The 15,774-nt window shown below is 44.1% G+C and overlaps 1 long non-coding RNA gene across 1 annotated transcript in view; it reads left to right on the top strand.

Moving 5' to 3' along the window:
- LOC133393418 (uncharacterized) overlaps nucleotides 1–11,936 on the top strand; it is a 62,228-nt gene extending 50,292 nt beyond the window's left edge. The window contains exon 2 of the long non-coding RNA XR_009766149.1: nucleotides 11,732–11,936. This is a non-coding gene — a long non-coding RNA (uncharacterized LOC133393418). The remainder of the gene's footprint in view (nucleotides 1–11,731) is intronic.
- The last annotated feature ends 3,838 nt before the right edge of the window (nucleotides 11,937–15,774 follow it).

Raw genomic sequence — 15,774 nt, 5'->3', positions numbered from 1 at the left:
CCGAGACAGAGGATGCAGAGTCGGTCCGTGCTGCAGCCAAGAAATGCATTCCCGGTAGAACAAGACCGAACAGCAGGGGAAAGGAAATGAGACGACGAGGAAATGATGATGAACTTTATGAAGCGTCAAACCGGGCAAAGGAACGTTCCGAACGAACTTGCATCGCCACTGATAACGACTCTAACGACGGTATGAGGACGTCCATGGAATCCTTCCAGAAACACACCCCAATGCACGAGCTCGCTAAGAAAAAGAATAAATATAGCCTCCAAGCAGGGACGGGCGAGTGTCGGTGGCCGCAGAGTGGAGGGAAATCAAAACCGGATGAAGCTTGAAACTTTGTTTCGCTAAACGACAGCTCTGTGGAGGGCTCTGGGAAGGCAGATCCTTAGAATGCTTAGTATCATGAAGATTTCCCGTTCTCGGTGAGCGCATGGGTGTGTGAGTGTGTGCTGAAGCAAAGTTTCGAAATCTGCTCAATCATTCTGGTGCATCAGGATCTCGAGTGAATCGTTCTCGCCCGGCTCAGTCAAGGAGCACTCGGTTTCCGCGAATTCTCACTGCCGCTCCATTGCATCAAGCTTATCATTTGTTCGCATAGACTGCGAGGTTGATTTTTGTTCCAACCCTTTAGAAGTCCTTTTTTCTCACACATCGTTATCCTGAAATGCGCGGAAGCGTTTTTTTGTTTCTCTCTTCTCTCTATCGTCTTTACGGTAAAGTGGCCACCGGGAATGAAGCGTCCTTTGCGTATCGCTTCCGGCTGATTGGCAGGAACGGCCACCGCTACGATTGAATGTTAATCGAAAGGCTTCATGCGAATTAAGGAAGGGACTCGGTCGATGGCCACCTCATTCTACCACACCAAGTGCACAATCTCCTCTCAAGAGTCATCGAAATCATCGGCTGCATCTTGCATTCGTTCTTTTATTTTTAACCCCTACTTTTTTTCCTCCTCATGCCAGACATCGTCTCGTTTACTTTCTTCTTCCGTTTCCGTTCTGTGCTGATGCACTAACTGATGTAAAACTGCGCCCTGACTTCAATTACCTTCCTCTCGTCGGCGGCATGATTGATCGCTTGAAGAGGAAATCGATCCAAGCCGATGATGTTTGCTTTTTCGATCAAGCACAAGCTGGGTGGTCGGTCTGATGCAAGAGGATGGATTTTGAGCAAGTAGAAGCGAGCTTCCTGTTGTCGTTGCATCCTTTGACTGGTCCATTTCCCTTGCCCTTGGCGTTGCAGTCATTTAAAGCAAAATTGACACCATCACGACCGACTGATTGAAGTGTGTATCCGTGATGCTGGTGTGGCTGCTGATAAGAAACGGAGAACTAGTCGTTGCTCGTGACTTTCTTGTGACTCATGGTTTTAATAATCGTATATGCGTACAGCTTTGTTTGAATGCTGTTTACAATTGCTAAACATTCTTCGTTCCAATTACAGTATATTACAGTAGCCAATTAAATGAGTTCTTTAAATTTGTAGCTCCTCTAGGTACGCATTTTAAGCAAGTAAATCATTCAAAATGGCCCTTTGCTATCAAACTATCGAAAACGTTAAGTTTATCTCTTCAAACATTCATCAAACTTTCCTTTCAAACGCTGTCATCACCAACATTCCTCTAAGGTTATTCGGAAATGCAATTTTTCCGGAAAAGCCTTGCAAAAACGTCAAACACTCTGCCTAACGGGTCAGAAAGGTCGTTTCCTAAACGGTGCGTACATTTGTCAAGTTCTCTGGAGCAAATAGTCAGAAGAACCGCAGCACACAATCCTTTACTTCCGTTGTTTGGACCGCGAGTCACCACTTTTTGTCCCGACTGACACACACTTGCAATGCAGCCCGCGGACGATGTTTGAAGTTCGGTGCATCAACGGTCGATTACAATTGACCCGAACGCATCTCTTGTTGTCCTACTCGTGCTCTTTCCTTCCTTTCTGTCTAAGTATTGGCTAAATTCTGCGAAATCCGTGCAGAAAAACCATTGCCTATAGGGAACTGCAGCTGCAATTCGCTCCAATGATCCAGGCGCCAACAACAGGAACACCGTCCAGGACCGTTAGCAGTTAGCTTGAGAGTAGACGACTCCAACAGGACGGCATAAAAATGAAACCGCGACACCACACAAGAAACGCGCTTTTCTACTGCAACAGCTAGACAACGAACGCGCAATGCGACTGCAATCACGCATTTCTCATCGAACGCATCCTTTGCTGCGTTTTTCCCAACTCAAATTGAACACTCGTTTCCGTTCGTGGAAGCTGCACTCTCGCAGTACAGTTCAGGGTGATTGTAAAGGGGCGATTGTCAACGCTTCCAGTCCCCGTCCTTCAGAAGGAGCTACGTTGGGTGGTAAAATCGAACAGACCGGCGTCCATTGGAGCGATGGATGGTTTGATGAATTTGATGAAACATCACTGTGCTTCCTACCTTCTCCACAGCTATGAACCAAGGCCAGAGAAGTTTGTTCGTAATCGAACGTTCGACGAGAGAGTCCCTTCATCATCACCATCAACAACAACGAACGAACAAACAGTAGTGGCTAGAAGGACGACGGATATCAATTGAAACTCCCTCGTTGGTCGTTGCCATGGACGGTGGAATGCATTCATGGTGCACCACGATGCACCGACCACGCGGTTCTTCCGGCACAATGATGCGTTGTGTTGTGTGTTGGAGTCTGGGCTGTTGTTTGGAGGCATTTTTTACGTCGATTCCACATCCTTTTCTCGTGTCAATTTGGGGTCTCTTTCTTGTGGAAATTTCTCTCGCTCTTTCACAACGAATATTCAAGAATAGTTTCGACCAACTTCCTGGTTGTAATCACGTCTACCGGGATATTCGCTGTACTCCTTTCATCATGACATGTGAGTGCAGCAAATCAATAACTGAAAGGATTTCGCGAGAAGGCATCATGTCGTCCCAGCCTTGTAAGTAACCAAAAAAACACGAGTCAAAACACACATGCTACCGGCATCACACTCTTTTCGACAGTCGAACTCTATCGGTAAACGGACTTATCGCTATCGAATGTCATTGCCTCTGATGGAAGCCGACCAATACAATAGGGATGGAAGGATTTTTCTTCTCATTTTTACACCATCCGACCCAAAACGTTATTTGCTTCTATCCATCCTGTCTCAGTGATGACAAACGTGGAAGTGGTTCCACCCACCAGGGTTGTCTCGGTTGACGTTCGGCGAGATTAGACATCCGGCCCGAATGCGGATGGATGGACACGTTTGTCCGCGTTGAGAGTTTTTTTCCTGTTTTTGCTCCTGTAACGCTCGTCCTTCTGATTTCTGCCTTCAATCGTACCCGGTCAGTGCATCAATGTACCGACTGTTTGAATGCACAATGCTGGTTGCATTTCTAATCAAATGAAAACTCCCTTTTTTGTCGGCGTGTCTTCTCGATATCGACGCTTGTCAGTCGGTCCGTCAGAGCTCGCTTATCCGCATACGTCCAACTGATAAGCGCCTGCCAGCCTCCATCTCTGCTCTTCTGCTACAGAAGCTCCATGCAACGATGCAGTTTACAATAGTGTCATCCGACAAACGACGAACGTCAAACTGCAAAACTCGACATCGATCACACAGGCAGCTAGGCGTCTCCATGACAGTGATGCGTTTTAGTTGCGATAGCGTGAATTCCTATTTTTATTCCGCCTTTCCGTCACTCTTTTCACACGAACTGTGTGACGCTTTTCGTGGTGTTGAAGGCTTGATATCTGGCATGTAGTTGAAGTCAAGTTATTTTTCTAATTCCATTATCTCATTTAACAGCGGGATTATGATGGAGATTTCGAGATGAGCCTTTTGCTTCACACTTCAGTTGCCGCTCGCTCCGGTTCGAATAAATGCGATCGCTAAACACTGATAGTGTGTACCAGAAATCCCACCTTGTCCTCTTCTCGTGAACCGTTCTTGCCACTTTGCAAATGTGATTTTTCGCGACACTTAAACGTCACGCACTGTCAGCACTTTGGGACTTTGGGGTGGCTTTTGAAGGTCAGCGATGGGGCGTTATCCCGCATTTCCCACTCTGCGTTGGTACTTTGGTCCCGCTCAGTGTGGCTGGAAAAGCGTTGATAAAGTTTTTAGTGATTTTTAAGCTCCAAAACCAAGGAATGTAGGCCGAGTAAAGGGTTGCGGGTTAAATCCGTGTTTAGAGAGATCTGGGAGATTATGCAGGTTTGATTATGTTCGTAGCAGGAGAGCTAAATGTTAAATGACGGTTGCCAGTTTTACGATCATTTTTGGCCCAACATGATATTTTCTTGGCAAAATAAAAATGTTTAAAATATGATAAGCATGCGGACTAGCTAAGTTTGCAATCAAAGTTTCTGGAGGCATCATTTCTCACAAAGAATAAATAACCATTTCTTATGAAACAATTCCATTCACTTAAACAATTGTTGAATTTCTTTTGACAATGCATAAAACGCCCAAATTTCAATGCGCACAGTTTTAATTTCTTTTCTAATGGCCATTATCCGCCGCCCATCCCAACACGGAATGAAAACCATTAAACCAGATTTCACCGATTAGCATGCCAAATGCCGGGGACAATTTGCTTATTTAGATGAGCGAAATCATCCCGCCATCAACGTTGGTGCGTTTTTTAATTCCTTCCTCCCATCAACACGTGCTGCTTGGTGGCCGTGCTTATCCTCCCTTCCGGTTCGTTTGCCTTCGGTGGTACTTGGGGACACTAATGTGGCGTGCGAGGAGATTCTTTTGGGGGATAGAGATTAAAGACTCCCACTTCAACCGTAGCACAAGGTGACCAAATGTTCTTTTTAATCGCCACGGCACCTTCCAAACCGCTGAGGAAACATCACCTACTGGCTACCATTTTAATTGCAAACACTTCATTGCCATCGTTTATGGTGCTTTTCCTCTCTCTCTCTGGCTCGTTTGAATTACAGGACAGTATGGGTCAAAAAATTTTTTTTTTTGGTTCTATTTGTCCCAGAAAAAAACGTCTTTAACTTTCCGGCGTTTTATGGCAACGCATAAGGGTGACCTCGAAGGACATAACTAGAAAAAAAGGACACGCAGTTTTAAAGGCGACGAAGACGGTTCGGGGTGATCATTAAGATGTCGTTTTATTTACCATTTTCACGATTAGCAGTATCGCAACCGACGGTGTCCGAGGCGGTCCGAAAGGTATGATTTTAAAACTGCTTCTTATCGCGTTCACCTCGCCCTTCCATGTCCTCGTTTTACCCGCCCCATCCACTCAACATGTCCGGAAATGAACGATACCAGCCATGATCCATCCTCAGCACAACTCATCCCGCTCTGTGTTTCGCCCATCGAGATTGTGATGGCGACGATGACGCTGATGATGATGGAAAATGAGAGGATTAAAAAAGGTGCACGATGCGATGTAAAATATCATTCGTTTATCATTTTTTATGACCACTCTCGAGCCCTTTTCCCCCTGTGTTATCCCCTCGGACAGCCCATCGGTGGAGCAACACTGAATCCGTGTTTATACTGCTGCATCGTTTGCTGTCGGGGTTTGATAGCGACGTGGACGAGTTTTAACTGCCAGACAAGCACCAAAAAGAATGAGATAAAACACGCGAATACACTCACACACAACCACATTTGCAGCAAACGACTGGCCAGCCACACACAAGAAGTAAAGTGTTACATGCTTGTTGTGGCGTACGCTTTATCTACTAGCCAGGTGAACACATCCTGCAAGGAACCGTCGTCCTCAATGCTCCCAAAAAGGAGTCCTCCCTTTTGCTTTTGCTTGGCGTTTGCGAAAAACCCGACATTTTCCTTCTCTTTCATCGCTCATCACTCACCAGTCTCGGCATGCTTCCCAAACACCCAAACAGACACCGTGTGGATAAGTGTCTGAGAATGAAACGGAAATTAAATTTGATCCATTTGAGAAGATTATCGCTTCCTTGCCAGTAGTAGAGCCGGATGACGGCAACCATCCCTCCGGAGTCTCTCGTGACACTTTGTCGTTGTCCTCCCGAAAAAGGCACTCCCCCGGTTGGGCTGAATGGTTTCACCTTGGATGGGAATGCCCGACTCCGGAAGGATGGTTTGTCGTTTGGACAGCTGTGAAACACCCAGTGCCGCTCGTGCCTCGATTACTAATGGGTGTCGGAAATGGGTTGGAATTCTTTTACACCGCCGAGGACAACGACAGGACAGCGTTTAGAGAGAGCGATTGAGTAGTACGCGAGTGATCGTGTTGGTAATGCGAAGGAATGTTTTTTGTCCCGATGCTTTTCGATGGTTGTATGATAAGCAGAAAAAGAAGCACGTAGGATCGATTTATTTGTACTCAATAATGTCCTTCCTAATTGGTTCGTATCAGCTGAGTTATAAAGAATTTAGTTATTTTTAAAATTTACTGATCAAAATGAAATGATAGTTAATGTCCAAATGAAAGAATACTGTAAGGATGTAACACCGTTCTCATAATCTACTAATCAATAATATATTCGTCATAAATGTAATTTGCAATCAGCTTTTCGACAACATGCAATTCCGTTAATGGTGTATAAATGAGCATTAAACCATACTCCAACCCATCCTTTTCTACAATACACTTTCCTCTCACAATACACGTTTATCTTTCCCCAAGGATTGTAAAACCATCTTCATGTAGTTAACAAAGGGAATACTTTACTTTAAATACATCAAATCGCAATGGAAGACGTCTTTCCAACACAGCCCTTCCTCACATTTCTTCCGTCGCTGGGCGACATTTGTTTGGCGTACGAGCCCGTTCGAATGGCATGGTGCCGGCGAAAAGGGTACGACCGTCACCAAACCCCGCTACTACGTGTGTATTGGTGTGTGGTTTGTTTTGATAGCCTCTTAATAACATTATATCGCTTTTCCAGTATCAGCAATCGCACAGCAACAGAACTGCCGTGTGTTCCCAGAACCACATCGCGACCATTCGTGTCGTGTTCAGCATCCTTTCGCTCGTCCCCTCTGGTCTCCTTCGTCCTCCATCCTGCCTACCAACTCATCTTATCTTCCACACACCAGCTTCATCATTCGGTCAATCTGTGCATGTATGTGCTCGTATGTATGTGGCTGTATGTGTGCTCTGAAGCAGGATTGCCGCTCTTATCAATGTCCTTTCCATCGGCGTAGTGTGCGCGCGCGTGTTTGTGTGTTTCCTCTCTACTGAAGGACGCGCTCAAAGTGTTTGCTTGATCGTATCCTGGTCGCGAGTAAACGTAAACAAACTACACCCATACTCCAACCCAACCCGAGTCCTTGTCGCACCAACCAGGATGAGTGTGTTCGCTGATAAGGCGCAGTCTTGGGTGAAGGATGGCAAAATCTTAATCCACTGTTTCCTTCCCACGAATGGGAAGCCGCTGGGGAAACGCGCCATTCATCAGATTAGGGCTAGAATGCTTACCTTGGCGTAGAAGTTGGGACGTGTCGCGGTCGGTAATATACAACGACCTCTACGAGGCACCATTGCTATGTTCGTTTGGGTGAAAGGAACAGATTTTGATCTGAAGGATCCGTACGTGATTGAAAGCGTGTGATAGGGATAAAAAGCCAGCCAAACATGAAACCGTTGAAACAAATGAGAATGCACTTCATCATACAGGCATTTTAGTCTTTTTGGGGAATGTTTCACAGTTAATGATACTGCAATAAACGAGATACAGAGTAACAACACGCGTTTTACCTTCTCTGGTTTGTCTATGTTCTTTTGCTGATAAGGAATACAGATTTTAAACTGCCTTTTTATGACGTCATTTTGCTTTCTGTTTTGCTCAACAATATTTTATCCCTTGCGTTCCTTTCTTCAAGGTTATTTCACTGATATTTTTCTCATGCCATTCGTTCAAGAGAACTTTGTTAGAATCTTTTGATAGGAAATTACCCATTTTATTGCCTTAGATTTATACTTTCTTGATTCTTCTAAAAGTTGTTGTTTCTAAAAGCTTCTTTAAAGTTGTTTAAAAACAAATCAAACTATATTTAATAGTTATCTGGTTCAATGTTGAATGTAAGTAAGATAAATGAAATAAATATTACAGGCTTAAAAAACTCCACAAAACCCAACCATAAAACGATAAACCCATAAAACGAGAAACCCCCAATAAAAATTACACCCAAATATTGCTTGTTATGCATACGGCACACCGAAGAATGGGTTTTTATCGCACACTTTCCATTCATTCCAGCAATCTCCAGCTCACATCTATCATATATCCTGCTGCGTCCTCCATCCTCTCCATCCCTTCCGACCCACCCCTCCGCAGGGATTGTCTGTCCTCATCACCATCGTCCCAAAATGGGGTTCCTTATCTGTCCGCCAAACAGACGGAAATGTATTGAATCGCTCCCAAATGCATCGCTGGCCGCTTATCTTGCGTTCACTTCCGCATCGGAATCCGTCTGTCCCTTTGGCGTGTGTGTGGTGGTGTGAGCAGGCGAGCCAATGTCGCTGTGAGTGTGTGTGTGTGCGTGTGTTTGGAAGGATACATTCGACCACCCGCTCGTTGGAACGATACGCGTTTTCGGTCGCTTATCTGTCGTCGACGATCGGCATTCGCAGAGCTCACCGATTTCAGTCCGGTAAGAAAAAGATGAATGAGGATCGTACCGTGCTAAATGGGAGAAAACAGAGAGAGAGAGAGGAAGCAGCTGAAGTTCCGAGGTTGGAAAGGAATCGATAGAAGCGTTTGAAGCATGGCGACGAGATAGTCCCGATGAGATAGTGCGCGAATCGTGCCAGCACTTTGGCAAACGATGGTCGAATCGCCGAGAAACGAGCCATATCCTTGCGTGGTATTGCCTTCGAAGACAGGTGAATATCCTTGCGAAAGGAAGGGGCCGAGAAGGAGGAGAAGATTGAAAGATAACAAACAAGCAAGCGTTGCTGTGTCTGTGTGTGTGTGTGGGGTGATGTAGCACGAGCAAACGACGAACGTGCGCGATAAGCCCGTGGACAGCGAGGAAAATGGGTTTTCCTTATACCCGAGCGCGATAAGGAACTATGTTTTTCCGTCCGTACCGTGCTGCGATCGAGACGGTCGAGACACGCAGCGTAAAGAAGCCATTATAGTAAGAGTGAGAGCGACCGAAAGGACGGCAAAGTTGGAAAGTTTACACACGAAAAAAAGCTACGAAAAAGATAAGGAAAAACATCGACAGGACCTACAACATCGACCAAGAACAGCAGTAGATAGCGAAAGTAGATAAAAGGCCAAAAACTCCCCCAACACGTTTGGCGAAAGAAAAGCACGCCAAGGAAAAAGGAAAAGCGCCCTCTACCCACGGACGCAATAGATAGCGAACGGACCGATAAGACGCGCACTGTTGCCTGTTCGCTCGGTAGTACGATTTATCATGACAAAGGATAAGAGCGCAGGTGGAGATGGCTTTCCCCCCCCCCCCCCCCACCATCGTAGTGCCCCCAACGAATCACTAGATCTACAAACACAGACAAAAAATCCAAAACTGCGATGTAGAAAAGATAGATAGCGTGCTATTTCCTACCAGCAGAAGTATGAAAGCATTGAGGACGAGCGACACGGGCGGGACGAAAAGAGATGGATCTCATCGTATCGTTCGTTCGCTGGTTCGTTCGGGGAGTTCGTCGTTTGTTGCATGAATTTTGATCTTATCGCCAGGGACGTCGCTATCGTCCACCGTTCTGTTCCGTGAGTCCTTACGTTGGGCGGTCGGTTGGAGCTCGACACAACGAGACATTTCCCGGAGGGAAGAGTTCCCGAGGCGCGATAAGCAAACGCACCATAATGTGTCCCCAACCGTGTGCTGCCACGTGACGATGTTGTCGGACGGCTAGGACGATTCGATGCAGCGAAATCCCAAACACATACACACACGGCCACGGTTCACGGATGCCATGTCCTGGCTTTTATGCATACGAGTCAAAGGGATCTTGTTTGGGTGGGTGAGATCGTCCAACAGTACCGGACCGGCGGAATGTCCTTATCAAACAGCACAGATCAACTGAACGTTCCAGCGGGTCAGGTTGTGTCGGGGAACTCCCGGGGACCCGGTCCGACATTGCACTATCACCGATTCGTCATCGCCATTTGTAGCGGTAATCAGCGGCACTCTCTGGAACTCTGGAACCGTGGCACCATTCCTCCTTCGTTGCCATTTCCCTAGACACTCTGTCCGGTATCTACGTTGTAAAATATAATAATATCGCTATCAGTTTCCATCAATCAGGATCCAGGTCAGTCGATGGAAAAGAGGAGAGTGTCAGAGGAAAGGAACGCTCCGATACAATGGCTAGTGGAGGCGCCGTTTCTCGCAACAAACAAAACTCCAAGCGTAGGACGAACTTTTCCACCGTCGACGGTATTTCCGTTCGTGTAGTGACCTACGGCGAGTGAGCGGAGGTGAGACGAATGGGTGAGCTCGAAAGCGAGATAAGAACCTCTTTTTGCCTTGGCTTATCAGTTGCTTTCAATCTTTCGATCCATTCGCTTGGTTTTTCACCCTTTGGATTCTGAAGCAGGTTTTGACTAGCCAGCCCGACGGTAGGGACACAACAAGGAAGGACATTGACGGAAGTGAGGGAGGTTCTAGCCGAAACAAATGATATCCTACCGCCATGCACAGCGCCTACATGCGTTGTTGACTGCGCAGAGTACTGAAGGTATGTGAACGACTCCATAGTGTGTTGGATTCAACGTACGCAAAGAGTTTAGTGGACGTGGAGGTGGGTTTATACGTGATTCTACCCCGTGGCTCTTGATTGATGCCTTATGATAGTCGACCACCACACGTACAGGTGCATCACTGATTTTAGATTGCATTTTGGCATGTTCCCTACTTCGTCCTAAGCATGCAATTTTCGAGCCCCTGTTTTGTGGCTGATTCTTCCAAAATCATCGACCCCTGGTCCGGTATCCTCAGTCCTTCCAATTGTCTGATTTCGAGACCGAACCCAGATTCTTCCCAAAAAAAGCATCAACATGACCCCTGGAATGGCTTTTATGGTTGATCGGACAAGCTTGATAAAGGCAGGACCGATCGATCGACCCCACAAAACCCTTCCAACCCTGCAATGTGCAGCTCATGACATTCATTCTGGTTTCGTTTGCGTCCGATAACAAACAAATCTTCCTATCAACGTCCGGGCGCGTCCATTTTGCCGAGCGTCAATTATCGGTTACCTAGGGCACGGGGGAGGCACGGCGGGCAAGGATTCGATTATCTCGAAATGTACAAAACCCAGGCAACGAACCAGTCTTCTGGAGCAACGTTTCTAACGAGTCCATCAGTGGAAAGGGATTCATTTTTGGGTGGGAGCACATCGGGGACGGCTCTTATCGTGATCTTTCGACACTCCATTTTTGGTGCACGTTGCAGACGAGCCTAAAAAAAATAAGAAGATTAAAAAGAGGGAAAGAAAAAGATAAAACGTCCTGCTACACCAAAGCTCATTCCATTGCAAGGTCAGCTACGTTCGTAGTTACGTGAAGTATCTCATATGTAATGCACGAATGATTGTACCGGTGCGTTGATTTTATCACATTTCAGAGTGTTTTAATTTTCTATTTATCCATTTGTGATGGAGGCGCCTAGTTAATAATGTTAATGCTCATAATATTTATTTTGATTGATATACGTATGTATAGATTGATTGATTTACATACTTAATTCCTCATTTGTCCTGATAAAACAAAATATCAATTAAATCATTCTTTCTCTTCATTGTTGTCTGTTCACAGAGTCTACAAACGTCATCTCTAGCCATCAAACTATGTTAAACTACGACAGCAGGGACTAGACGACAGTGAACAATCAACAGAGGGAATCAATCGTGGAATTTTCCAAAAACTGAACATTTGAAGTTAAAAAAAAATAACATAAAATAAACTAAATTCTAAACTTTGCGCTTTTCCACTTTTTTAATAAAGGGTTTTGTTAAGAGGAGCATTTGATTGCCTTCTTCGTTTTTGATCATTTTTATATATCATTGATGACATTGTGCACAGGTACAGGTAAGATTCAAAACAATAAAAAATGTCCATTTTTAACGGCTCTTCAAACGTTTCCGTTAAATCGACTAAATCGACTAAATCGTCAGTATCGCCATTTGAACTTTGCCTGCTGTACAACAGATGGCGCTAATTTCATTAGGTAGGTTGTATGCAACTTGCACCTTGCGAGGTTGTTTGGCAAATTGTACGCATATGTAGTTTTCCGGTTTTGACAACAGGTGGCGCTATCAAAGATCTCGTTCACAGAGCACGCAACGTCAGTTGATTTAAAATATTCGTTGCGATGACAAGTTTCCAGTATTACATTTTGGCTATTGGTACTGCTTTTGTCTATTATGTTGTATACTAATACTTCTTAACAACTTGAATCTAATAAAACAGGCTGTGATCAATAATTTTTTTTCATTCTTCAATAATAATGAGTAGGGTTCAAAATAAGGGATTTACGGATAAATTTAAAACAATTTAAATTATAAAAATAAAAATGAACAAAAATTGATATTTTCATATTTTACATCCGTATACAGCAATGTTACTCTTGTCTCATAGTATTCAAAAGGGGTAATGGAAATTCACTCTTTGGTATTTCTTTAGCCAAAAATTACAAACAAATTTATTACAAATTCGTTTAAACCAGGTATGTCAAACTGGCGGCCCGCGGGCCGCATGCGGCCCTCGTCAATGCTGAATGCGGCCCGCGAGAATATTTTGAGAATTGCTAAAATCACTCCAAACCAAAAAACTGTTATAACCATTTGTCGAAGTGTATTTAATTTTCCAGAGAAAAACAATCATTTAGATGGTATATTTTTCGAATCTAACATGAATGTACCCATAACATCTCATAAACTTATTCTACACAATCGTACAGAACAATCTCGACCCTTAAGAAACATTGAATTGAATGCAAATTCAGTCGGTATTATGTTTCGATTAAATTCTGAATATTAGCATAGTATTGTGCACACTCGATTGCACATTCTATATGGAAAAATAGATTTGCGACTACCTTCTACCAATGAAAAAGTAATGAAAATAACTTGATACACACACTTGGAAACTTCGCAACAACTAATGATGGATTGTCAGAATCGCATCCACGGCTCAAAACCATTTTCGATCTTAGCTATAGCAACTCCGAATCCGGCCAAATCAAACCAACAATTCCGTTCGGTGCCGTCCGAAGCCTATAGAGCCGTTTAAAGCCATTCGGAACCGTTGGAGTCATCGGTTGTCGCACGGAGCGGCTAATCTACAGTGAGAAATGGATCCGGTCGGTCCCACCGAATTTGACCATCTCAATGCCCCCGAGTGCCGAGTAAAGGATTCATTCGGCTCCGAATTTCTCCGATTTGCACGGCTCCAACCTTATAATGCTACATCATTGATGTTGGATTGGAGCCACTTCTGTTTTTTTGTCATAATCATGCCACCATCAATTTTAATAAAAATGATTGTAGCCAAGTTGGAATTTTGTGTACACTGGTGGACATAAAAATAGGAACTTTTTTCTGTGACCGAAAAACATAGTTCTTGTCGGAAATATTTGGTAGCCCTGAAAAGGACTGTTCAAGTGGTTGTTGGGAGGTGGTGTTGCGGTGTTCCACAGAGCGAAAACATATTCTAACGGTCAATGTGTTGACCGTAATTCGCTATCACTTCCTCACAGCGTAGGGCCATATCGCCGATGAGGTTACGGCATTCGCTTCTGTCTATGCGTTTCCACATAGCCTTGCAGCGTCTCCATAGCGAATCGGCAGAACGTGCATGCTTGCTTGCATGCTCTAAACCATACTAACAACAACAACAACTGTTGGCGATGACACACCTATTGCACGCAAAAAAACACACAACAAATTTTTTTCCTATCTTTTTGTCCACCGGTGTACCTCACATTTTTTGTACTTTTGAACCTAAACCCAAAAATCTAAACCAAAATGATATGATTACGCTTAAGACTAAGAGATTTAGATTAAGGATTAAAATAATCGAATTGCCAAAGCCCTGCAATACATAGCTTATTAATAGATTAGCTCACACAGTCCATACCTCAATTCGCGAATCATCTCCCTTCAAGTGCAAAACAAGATTTGCGAATCTTTATGGGATCACACACCACGAATCTTCGTAGGATAAAATTATCGTAATTTAACAAAATTATTCGTAAAATATGGGTTCTTATAATAAGAAATGCCACCATACCACCATATACCACTACATACCCCTTCGAACTTGGAAATTAGCGAAAAATAATGTTTATACACTTTTTTTTACAATTTTCCTCTCGATCTATCAAAACATTGCATGCAAATATTTTTGTTATTCATCCAGCGATGGATAGCTCGGATGGCTTGAAAATGATTCGCAACAGGCTGGTAGACTTCCCTTACCTCAGTAAAAAAGTGTGGTAGAGTGATATTTTCTAACAGAAGTGCCGTGTTAGAACGCGACTAATGAGAAATTTCCTATTTTAATAATAAGGATGAAAAAACGCATGTGACTTTAAAAGTACATTAAACATTTTTTTAAATAAAAAAGTGCACAATAAAAAAAACAGAGCAAATTTGTAAATAAGAAACTATTCCAGATTTAAAGCGAGGAGTACAAAAAGTAAATTTGTTTAACAATAATGATTTTAAACAGTATTTTATATGAATATTGAGGTATATTTTTTATTCTCAACTTTGCGGCCCACGAATCACTGAATATCTGTACTTGCGGCCCTCTTATGAATTGAGTTTGACACAGCTGGTTTAAACTATCAGATTAAACTATGACATCTAGATGGATCGTATCAATTTAAAAATCATATTGATTGTTTCTGCAGTGTATAAAGCCTTTGCTCATGAGCCTCAATAATCTCATGAGCACATTGCGGTGATTGGTTTCCGTTATGTGTGTGATGACACTTCCATCAAAAGGTTCAACAGTCATCAAGCCTTATCCGATACACTGTTATCAGCAGTAGACCGATTATCTCAACAACACTCCTCTCAACTGAATCGGAAGTGATGAATGGCACACTATTTTGTACGCCTCTACCACACACAAAACAGTACTGTTTGATGACATCGGCACCTTCCCTCTCCCGGGAGTTTTCAATGCAGACGTTCCAAACCGCAACCAATTATTGTGAAAAGAGTGTAATTGCCGTATTTCTTTCTATTCAAACGCCCCCCCCACCCTTGGACTATTTTCTGCGTTGAATCAAAGCGCATAAATGAATTCTATCGAAGAACCGCCTCTTCTTACGCTTACGGTAAAGTCAAAGACAGACGGACAGACGGATCGTCCATGCGGGAGGGAAGAGGAGAGTGCCCATGATTGCCTGGGTTTTGGCGCTGCGCTGCTGCCCAGCATAATAGCAGCAATCATCTTAATGATGATATTTTCACGGTGACTTCAACCTCCGGATATCCTTTGCTGCCCTTTCTCTCCTGGTGTTAGATGTTGTTTGCCCGCATGTTTGCCGCTCTTCGCCACACTCTTCCCAAAAGGGAGAGTGCCGCAGTCAATGGTCCCATTCAGCGCAGCGGTAGACTACGCGAGCACTAGTGAGAAGATGTGACTTTTGCCGAAATCTAATTCCGTTAAGCTGTGCCAAATGGAAGGCAAAGTATTCCCCACAACAAGCGAGCGCCATTCAACGTGGCCCAACACGCCTGCCGATGGGGATTTCCCTCGACTAGTGTTAAAGTCCGCAATCCGCAGAACTTCTTTTTGGTTACGCTTCGGTCTATGTTGATGTGTGTGTGTGTATGTGTTTTTTT

The sequence above is a fragment of the Anopheles gambiae genome, chromosome 3 (assembly GCF_943734735.2).
Source record: "Anopheles gambiae chromosome 3, idAnoGambNW_F1_1, whole genome shotgun sequence".
Classification (NCBI taxonomy): domain Eukaryota; kingdom Metazoa; phylum Arthropoda; class Insecta; order Diptera; family Culicidae; genus Anopheles; species Anopheles gambiae.
The sequence above is the reverse complement of the archived record's forward strand: the minus strand, read 5'-3'. Positions and strand labels throughout refer to the sequence as shown.